This window comes from Neomonachus schauinslandi, chromosome 6 (assembly GCF_002201575.2).
Source record: "Neomonachus schauinslandi chromosome 6, ASM220157v2, whole genome shotgun sequence".
NCBI lineage: Eukaryota > Metazoa > Chordata > Mammalia > Carnivora > Phocidae > Neomonachus > Neomonachus schauinslandi.
This window is the reverse complement of record NC_058408.1, coordinates 34,360,656-34,371,266: the sequence shown is the minus strand read 5'-3', so window position 1 is coordinate 34,371,266 and position 10,611 is coordinate 34,360,656. Positions and strand designations below refer to the sequence as shown.

General features: G+C 47.2%; 1 pseudogene; it reads right to left on the bottom strand.

Moving 5' to 3' along the window:
- Window positions 1–9,553: 9,553 nt before the first annotated feature.
- Window positions 9,554–9,970, bottom strand: LOC110573901 (annotated as a pseudogene).
- Window positions 9,971–10,611: the final 641 nt, after the last annotated feature.

Sequence of the window (10,611 nt, the reverse complement as noted above, 5' to 3'; positions counted from 1 at the left end):
AGCAGGATGTTTTACATAAAAAAAAACCCAACCATCCAAAATGGGGACTATTCCAGTGGATATAACAGATGCTCTATAACCAGTTTGTAATTTCTGTAACAGTCTATACCAGACTAGCCAGACCTAGATTTTACTCTTAGCTACTTCTGGCTGTGCAACAGAATTCTCCAATGTCTCTTTGATGATCTACTTCAAGGCACTTTTATAGCAGCTGAGAGTTTACTTTACCTCAGTCTGAAAGAGGCAGTATCATCCACCCTCTTGCTCTTAGTGAGAGAGATATGCAGAGAGATGAAGAAAAAGGATGAGATTATCTTCTTCTTTTTAAGGCTTTGTCCCAGAGAGAAGAGGAATTCATATGAAAAGAACCTAATAATATTTCATATTTATTGAACACCTACTGTGTCCTGGACTGTGCTAAGCATTTTACAGATGTCAACTCATTTAACATGTACAACAATCCTGTAGAGGAGGTGTTCTTATCAAGAAACTGAGGCTAAGTTCGGAGAGTAACATGCTGGAGGTCCCACCATTCCTCAAGAACAGAACCATGGTTCAAATACAATTTTTGACTCAAAAGTCCCTGTGATTATGTAGCTCCTTTGGGCTGCACATTAACCTCACATAATTGTTGAGCAGTTCTCCATTTTATGGGTAGGGAAACTGAGGCTTAGAATTTAAGTATTTGACTAAGATGATATAGCTGGAAAATGGTTGTTTTGCATTTATACTCAAGCTTGTAGAGTACCAATGTACTCTACTCCTCAGAGTACTACTTTCTCATCATACTGCCTCCCGAATTCATTTCAGTCAAGATCTCTAGGATCTCTAGGATCTCTAACCTAGATCCCTGATAGTAGAGTTTATCTTTCTTCCCCTCAGTATCAATCACCAAATCGAAAATCATACTTATTGTGATTTTTGAGTGTCTAGTATGTGTGAAGTCTGGTGCTCAGAACTGAAAGAGGTAGAAAGATGAGTAGCAACTCGTTCCTACTCTCTGGAGTGAGGGCCTTAATTGGAAAGAAGAGAGAGAAGCTTGTGATAAAGTTAAATGGCTTTTCCAGATAACCATAGAAGGCAAGTCATGAGGCAGGATATGATGAATGGGTGAAAGAATGTTATAGACAATCTGTGCTGTACGATTGCAGATGAGGGAGGAGTGGGGAGCAGATGGTTACTGCTCTGTGCATAGCACACCTTCACATATTTAAAGCCCATCAGTAGGCCCTTTAGAAATCCCTTGGTTAGGATAAATATTTTCATCTTTCCTTGGGAATATTATTCCCCACTCCCTTCGAACTTTCCTTGCCTCTCCTCCAGCCATCCCAGGTTTCTTAGATAAGTTGGCATCTAAAACACAACTCAACAATATGAGTAAAGAGTCTTTCCTTTGAGGTCCTGTGTGAGGTGAGCCTTTGCCTCAAACCATGGGACAACTCACAGGCAATCATGAAAAACCACAGTGGTCCCAACATACTCTTGGTTCCGGTATCCCTGTGTAAGTGAAAATGTATCTGTAGGTATTGTCACATCAATCTTGAGATTGAAGGGCATGACCAGCCATACCCCCATGCCTGCAGTAGACAAGGATGGGGCAGGAGGGAGAGGAGGAGGCATGGAAAAATTCCCCAGCACTCCCTTGGCATCAAGATTTCTCCTTCCCATCCAGGTGGTGCTCAGCTTTGTAGATACGTTCTTGGATAACCTCTTTAAAATAGAAATACTCTTGACTCCTGTATTACACAATCTCCTCCTTATAATATAGGCCTAGGAATGTGTGTGTCAGGGGCAAGAGTAGTGGGATGTGAGATGATTGCTCCTGGCTGAGAAAAGGAGTCAGGAAATAAACACAAAAGACTCCAAGGGTGGAAGCAGCAAAATGCAGGTGGAGAGTCCCAGCATAAACCTCACCTACTTCACCACCACGCCAGGGACTAAACCCTGGTGAAAAGTTCACAGCTCTGGAAATATAGGCACCCATTTTTTTCTTTCTTTCTTTTTTTTTAACTACCCTTCTGTCAAATGTCAAACACAAATCTTAGGAGACCAAAAGGTTAGGCCGTCATAAATGCCCTCTATCTCAAATCGAAGATGACAGAGACAAGAAAAACAGATGTGATAACCTTGAGAAGTTTTAGCTCCTGGACAGCTTTCAGGATACATGTTTCACAAGGGGTTGTTCAGAGTCACTTCTGTGTCCCTTCCTGTTGTTACCTGATAAGTTCAAGATACCTAGTTTGCTGAAAACAATTCCCTGTGAAGAAACTGCCAACATCTTTGATTCACATTTTCTGTGGATGTTAGGAACTTTCTCAAGAGCCATGAATTCCTTTTTTAGGGTGTATTTAGTCCTGTGATAGAGGACACAGCCACCAGCCCAGGCTGTTCCTTAGGCGCCCTTGACCAGATAAGCGCTTGACTCACTGATCCTGCTAGAGACAAACAGGCAACGAGCAAGACCTACGGTCACATGGAGGTGTGGGAAGAGGACTCCGGTGCTGGACTAGGATGCAGAAGACCCAGAGCTATAGCTGGGGATTAGCTATTGTCACTTAAATTTATTTACTTACTGATACATTATCTATGAATGGTGCTAATAACATTATGACATATCCCCATGGATGTGTTGGGTTAAGATATTTTGTGTGCCAGCATATCAGGGAAATAGCATATTTCATGAAATAGTTTAATATAGGCCTCCAATTATTCAAAGCAAAGGAGTTTGTAGGGAGGGATGGGCCAGAGAATATCAAGAGAGAACAGAGTGATGGCTTCAGGACAGTTACCCACATCCTGAACAATAGTGTCTTTATTTTGATGGCCAAAGATATGAAGTCTGATCTTTCATGAGACACATTATTCCAAACTCAACTTTATATTGTCCATGCTATGCCTATAACAGTAGCTCACTAAAGGTTACATGGGTGGATGAATCCCTGACTATTTTAAGGAGCCTCTGGATATTTTCCTCAAAGTGATGACCTGATCAACCATAGCAGGTTATATCTCAGACACCATGGAGGTGACCCCTTCCAAGGATGACAGTAGCGAACTGCCTGGAAGGACACCATCTTGGAAATCTTTTCCATCTGAAACTCCTCAAAGCACAAGAGAATCTCATGCTGGCTGTGCTGGTGGTGCGCTTTACAGTCCCAGTCCTCTCCCACTTCCGCTCAAGCCCATCTGCATGCTGGTTCAGTGTGTAATCTTGCTGGCTGTAGGATTATTGATGACTGACAGCCATTCCCTGAGAACATCGGGTCGCCTGTAGCCTGGCTGTGCATGGATGCTTTACAGTGACAGGATGAAGTGCTGAAGCTTTTCCAGGGACGGCCCATGTTCAGGATGTGTGTCTGAGATACTGTCAAACACGGCAGCCAGGGGATGGCTACTAGGCACTGATGCCTCCCGTGCATGAAGAGCATCAGAGAAACAAAGCACCAAGGTTCACTTGCAGGCTAGCTTCCCTGGGCTCCTGACTTTAGTCTGTCTGGTCAAGAAGGTGTTGGTGAGAGGCAAAGGACCTCGTCTATATCACTTCCTTTATTTTGAGTGGTGTTTTCCCAGTAATTAAATGTATTACAACCTCAAAACCCAGCTGGATCCTTGTAGACATACAACACATTCTCATCTTAGTCCAGAGATTAAACTTCCTGAGCCAAGTGTTTGACAGAATGTATCAGGAACAAGGAAGTAGGAAGGTAACCAAATGATTGCAGCTTTGGAACTGTCAAAACACACTAGGGTTTGGTCACTGACAGAGAAGAGTCAGCCCACTGAAAATTAATCATGGGATTAGTACATAGTTTTGTACCACTCAACAAGTTATTCTCAGAAACTCTTGACTTTCAGTCCTAAGGCTTACTGCATAATGAATATTAAGGCTTCAAGGAAAAATACAGGTCTTGACTTGATTTTCTCTGCTTATAATTAAAAAAAGAGATTCTCCCATTCCTCTGTTATGATACAGTCACAAATGGAGCTAGACTGGGAGGAAAGATCCCCCAGATCCTTTGTGGATCCCATTAATATATATATATTTTTAATCAACCCAGGAATTTAGAATTAAAAGTGGCTTCCAGGCTTGGGATGAGAGAAGATCTTAATCCCTGTCATTAGCAACCCCTTTCTAATCCTGCCACCTCCCTAACCCTCCCCCCGCCCCCCATGGCCTTGCAGCCCTGGGGCACTCCCGAAATAAGTATTCCTTTCCCATTTGCCAACTGGGCTCAAAATTCTTCAGGGGGAAAAGACATGGTGCCATCTAAAGGAAAGTTCTGATCACTGTTACCAAACCTAAAAATAGGGAATGACAGACGTGGGGGACTGAAGTAATTGGTCTAGTTCAGATGGATCCTGATCACTGTAATTCAAGTCTTGGGTGAAGCCTGGCCCCATGTGCTCTATCACCTTGCTATTCAGGCGAACGGTGACCTTCTCACTTTTCTTGAGCAAGGATATGGATTGCTTCTGAGAGAGGCTGAGATATGAAACCAGCACACCCTTCCCTCCCCTGTTCTCTTCTTGTCCCTGTCATCTGACTACCCAGCATTGCCCTGCTTGCTCTTGGTTATTAATGATCCTCTCTTTCTTTTGGCCTGTTTCCTGAAATCTTTAGCCACCACAGGGGCTGTGTCTCTTCCAGAAATCCTAGTGTTAGTACAGGCCTGTTGCCAATGACTCCCATAGACATAAGGTCATTTAGAATTATACAATGATAGAGATCATTCACTTCTACATTTCAGTTTATAGAATGGGACACAGAGGCCAGAGAGCTGTAATGGATTATCCAAGTTTAAGTGGATAATTGTGGTTGAACAGGGATGAGAATCTAGGTGTTCTAATTCCCAGATCACTGATCATTCTGGTCAGTTAGTTCCCTACCAGCTGCTTTCAATGCTTCTACTCCAAACTCCATGGTTTAATTTCTGCTTTCCTCTGTGCACTTGCTTGAGGATCTTACAACTCATTTTTTATCCATCTTGTTCTTTACAGTCTCTGTGTCTTTCACTGTTTCCTCCTCCCCCACCCCTCACTGTCCCTTGCTGTTGTTCACTCACCTTTAGGAAGACACACAGAATTGGCTGAATAGAAAATACATTCTGCATTCCTTGCCAAAGCAGCCTGAGGGAAGTCATTAAGAAGCAGCTCTTCCTAGAGATGTTTCAAATGTGCTTGCTGTAATTGTGGCTGAAATTTCAATATCAAAGGTTAAAATATCATGGTTTCCTTTACACTTCCTTTTATTTGCAATTACCTTGGGAGGAGAACACAGCCAAGCAGGAATGCTCAATGCAATTCTTCCCAACCCAGATTACACTGCATGGTGGTGAACTATCTAAATGTGCTATCTTGGACTCCAGGAGTACAGAAAAGGTGGTGATGGACAGATGGAAAGCGGTGGACAGAGAAGATCCCAGAGGAGAAACAAGCTGAGAATGAGGTGAGTGGACCACACCACTTTGGAAGGAAGGATTTTCCAGCTTCCGTTCATTATTTTAGTAGAGATGGAAGAGAATGGAGGTAAGGTTTGATTCAAGAAAAGAAATAGAAATGGATTAGAGGAATGTGGTTGTGATTAGGCACCTAGGAAGCAGGGTGAACACAAGAGCTCTAATACTATGGTGCTGGCGTGGAGAGTCCAAGAGAGACTGAAAGCCAGAGGGCACAGAACACCACAGGCTTGGGCATCCGGAGGTGTGTTTTATGCTCAAATTACTTACTTGACTTTGAACGTGTGATTTCTCCACTCCAGGCTTCAGCCTCCTTCCCTGCAAAATGAGGCAGTTGGACTTGATTATCTCAAGGTCCTGACTTCTCCTGACTCTACTGAAGCCAACCTTCTCTAACGGTGCATTTCCACTTTGCTGAAAGCACCAGGTGGAACTACCTCATGCCCTTTCCCTTCTCTCGCATGCCTCCTCTCCAAAAAGCAACTTTTTGAGTCTTTTCTATCAAGCAAATCCAAGCATCTTTTGGAAGCCTCATTTTACTGAAGGCACAAAACCCCGGGGGCCTCAACCCATGGTAGAATCTCTTCCCTCATTGCCCCTTCCCATCTACTTCCCAAACTCATCCCCTATCCCTAACGGGTTGAACTCATTTACCTCGTAAATGATAGCAAATCAGGAACCTCCTGCTGCTTATAATGATAACACTTCCTATAATTTGCATGATAAAATTCAACTGATTTCAGATAGCATTTCTTAGAACAGATAGGTGACACCAGGGCTCCATGAGGAGAATAAATTACCACCTCAAGTTCTATGCCATCACAGTTGTGGATTCCAATTGGCTGACATTCAGCCCCAAACAAAAGCACAAAGCCTGTCTAATGGAGCAGTGAAAAAAGATATCTAGGAAATATTAACAAGTCTCTCATGGTAATTTATGCAAATACACGCCATAACTCAGCTGAAGAGGTTCGGCTCGCACCTATGGAAGGGAGCTGCACTAGCCAGGGATTTTATGGAACTAATGCCACCTTATTACATCTCAGAGGTTGTGGGTTTCCATACAAATTAGCACTAGAGAGGCCTAGGGTGGCAATTAGTCCTCAGACCATCTGCATCAGAATCACTCCGGGGTGCCTATTAAATGCAGTTTCCTCTGGCTCTATTACAGACCGATTGAATCAAAAGCCCTTAGATTGGGGCCTGGGAATCCACATTTTATAACCTTACCCCCTCCACTCCCCCCCCACCCCCAAGTGGTTTTTATGCATCTTTCTGAGCCTGGCCTCCCATGGTCAGTACCATCTACATCTAGGTTATGCACACCATGACCCACTCTCTTACTATGTGAATTGGCTAATTTACAGCACTGTTCTCAGCCTCAAATTCCTCATCTATAAAATAAGAGGTAGATCCAATTACCTCTTAAGTGTTTCAAACCCTAATTCTTTTTTCAAATGAAGCGTGGGACAATACTGAAGCCCAAACAAAACGTCCATGCAGGTGGCCAGTTGGCAAAATGTCCCCTGTGGACCCTGTAGCCATGTCTGTCTGGAGTTCCGCAGTCTCCCCGGAACAAAGAAGCCTGCACTGCGCCCCCATCTGTCTTTGTCTCCCCAATTTCTTGCCCAAACAGTCTCTTTTCAGCCTGGAAACCAGCCTTCCCCCATTGTTTCTGCCAGAGCATTGTATCTAGACTCAAATCCTTTCTCTTATTGGGGACTTGGGCTTTTGAAAGCAAATCCATTACACTTTCTGGGTTTTTTTTGTTTTGTTTTGCTTTTCTTTTGAAGGTTGGTCACGTTTTGCTTTTCAGTGTCTGTGGCTCCAAGGAAATAATGCTTTGTATATTTTATATACTACAATATTCCCGGCACCTAGAATGGCGTCCGTCACGTAGTGGGCTCTCGATAAATCTCCTTTGAATGAAGAAATTCAAGGACAATTACCTGCTAGAAAGGGGAACAGGAAAGGGGGAACTAGAGGGTGGCAGGGATCTACTTTAACAGCTCAATATATTAGCACACAAAGCTAACATTTATTTACAACCAAATATGCTCAAGGTTTTCTACACATATTATCACATTTAGTCCTCATACTTCTGTGGTACAGATATTCATATATGCATTTCACTTAAGGAAACTGGGCTCAGATAGGTTACGGTGTTTGTCCAAGGCTTCACAGAAGGGCTGGGTTTGTCTGACAATAAAACCCAAGTATTTCCATCTTAGCACTCTGTCTCCCAAGATTAAATCCAGGAAAAATTGTTAAACCAACTGTTTCGTCTCAGTTAGATGCCCCCTCCTTTATTGTTACTTCTTTCTTATCTGAAACTGGTTTGTCTGCATTGTTTAAAAAAATGAGAAGCAAGATTGGAGCTTGTTTAGATTGGGGTTCAGCTGTTTCTGCAACTAGGATGCCAATCAGTGACTGCACCCTGACCTTGGGAGAGGGTAGGTCAAAGCAGAGCCTCCTCTGGCGTAGTTGGGATGAAGTGCCAAGCTCAGGAGACCTATCCACTACCAGTGTGCAGGAACTGGGGATGATTCTTTAGGAGCTCTTGTATCCAGGTTAGGCATTGCCTTCTCTTTATCCTTCTAGACTTTTCCAGGAACCAGTTATCCCAGGAGTGTCCTCTAGGTCCTTCTTCTGGCACCCCTCCCGATTTTTCAGGTTCAATATGCTTTGGACATGAGGGGACATTGCCAGGCAAATGAGAGAAAGGTACTCCAGGCAGAGGAATCAGCACTGACAAACGCTCCAACTCTAGGAGTACAGTGGAAGCCTGGTGAATTTTTTTTTTTTTCCCCAGAAAAGGTATTTTTTTTATTCCAGTAACTGCAAATAGGAAACCAGATGGGGGGGCCCCAGGCTGGGACAAATAATGGCTCCCCCCCCCCCGGCAGAACCGGGGGGGGAAGGGGGCCCCCACACCCCCTGGGGGCAAAACCGCCCCCCCCCCCCACTCTGCTGCAGCATCCTAGGGGCAGGGCCCCACCTTCCCTGGGACTGGGGTGGTCGGTAACCCAGCCTGCTCTGCCCCAGGCCCCTTTCCCTAAGAGCATCTCGGAGGAGGGGAACTTGGGCAGAACAGGAGGCGGCAATGAGGATGAACATTTGGCGCTGGTCACAGCAGCAATGACGGATTTCTAAGGATGGAAACATTGAACGAAAAAAACGCAACTGTCCAGAGGTAGTTTGTGAACAGAGGAAAAAATGGAACCAGAACCTTGGGAGGTGGGGAGGAGCAGAAGGGTGGGAGTGGGCAAGGCAAGCTCCTTGTTATTAGTGCCCCATGGGAGAAAAGGGAAACAGGCCTACGGTGGAAGCAGATGGGGTAGGGCAGTGGCTCCAGCCCACCTTAGGAGGCCGCCGCAGGGAACCTGGGCCTCCTGGACCTCACCTGGAGAAAGGGGGACTGCATTTCTCTCACAGCAATAGATTCCGGGGCGGGGGGGAGGTGGGCTGGAGTCCATTTAGAGTAGGGGGCTCCGACCCCTCCTGCCTTCCTTCCTGTCCCCAAAGGGGGCTGTCTGACCTAGAGCAAGGACCAGGCAAGGGGGGAGGGAAGGAAAGTGGGTGTGAGCCGCACCTCGTGAGACACAGGCCGCTCGGGGGGGCATCCTGGGGCCGACCGCCGCCCCCCATTGGCTATGCCTACTGTTGCCAGTGCTGTGGAGTGGGGCAGATCAGAACGAGAGACGGGGCATGGGCCCCTTTTAAGGCCAGGGGAGCCCTCCCAGGCCCCTTAGTGGGAAGCCAGAGGGAAGAATGGAGAAGGGATTCCCCCCCCCAAACCAAGAGCCCAGTCAGCAACGTCCCCACCACGGAGCATGGGGACGCAGAAGGGGCAGGGTGCGGCGACGTGGGCAGTTGGCTAGTGTGCGTGTGGGTGAGGGCTCGCTGGAAACCAAAGGAAACTGCTCCCCACTCGGGCCTTAGGGCCCGCAGGGGTGGTGTGCTGTGCAGTGTGGTGGTGAGGGCGCAGGTGGGTGGCGGTGGTGCGTGAGCGGGGGGGGGGGGGCGGGGGGGGGGGGGGGGGCCCCCCCGGCCCCAGGGGGAAACTGCCCCTCGGCGGCGACGGAGCGGCCTGCGGGTCACTGCTCCTCCTCGGAGGACTCCTGCGAGATGCTCTCTTCTTCCTCCTTCTCCAGTTTTTTGGGTCTGCCCCTTGGTTTCCTCCCTGGAGTTGTGGTAGTTTTCCGGGTCTTGGCAGCACCCTTGTTTTTGCTTCCCTTTGGTCGCCCCGAGGTCTCTTAGGTGTTGGCACTTCGCTGGGTTCCTTCGGAGGCTGCTTGTGCGGCCTGCTCCGCCCCCGCTTCTCAGGCCGTCCTTGTCCTGCTTGGAGGCCAAGGGCTGGGTGGACTTCGAGCTCGACTCGCTCATCTTCCCTTCTCTCTGGAGCAGGTGGACGAGCGATGGCCGGGATGCGCGAGCTCGGCCGTCGGCCTGCGGTGCGCGCTCCGGGCTGCGGGGAGTGAAGGTGCTGGGCGCTGAGGACCGGCCTGGCTCCGCCGCCGCCGCCGCCGCTGGTGGAAAATGCCGCTGCCTTCTTGGAGCTGAGCCAGCGCCAGAAATAGCCCGGGCTCGGAGTCCCAATTAGAGGAGGGAAGCCCGGTGATTTGATGAAGGAGTTGTAATCCTACACTAAATCTTCCCTGTTAGTTACTCAAAGACCCTTCTCCTTATTTTTTCTCTTTCTCTTTTCCTTCTCCTTTGTCTCCAGTAAGGCTCACAAAGAAACTCCCTGAGAGAAGATCTCATTGTTCAGTTAGTCCTTATCATTCTTGGTGTGCGGAGCACTTGAGCCAGGCTCTTTGGCAGCCAGATCGCCCGATGAGAGACCAGTTGCTCATTCACAGGGTCAGTTTTCCCGAGGAAGGGTGTGGGCATGGGCAGGCCCTTGGTGCTTGAGCTTCCTCTGCAATATCCCCTCCCCTTGCTCACCTGAAGACTTGGTCATTCAGCACATTCAAAGGCAGGCACATAGATGATAGCTATCCCTGGATAAAAAGGTACCCAGGGGGACACAAGTGTGTGTGTGGATGGGGGTGGTGATGGAAGTCATAGTTAGCAGCAGGAGAAAGATCATCAGTCATGATGGGCAAAGCACACATACAGTAAGATGGCCCACTGATGGCTGATCATCGCCTCC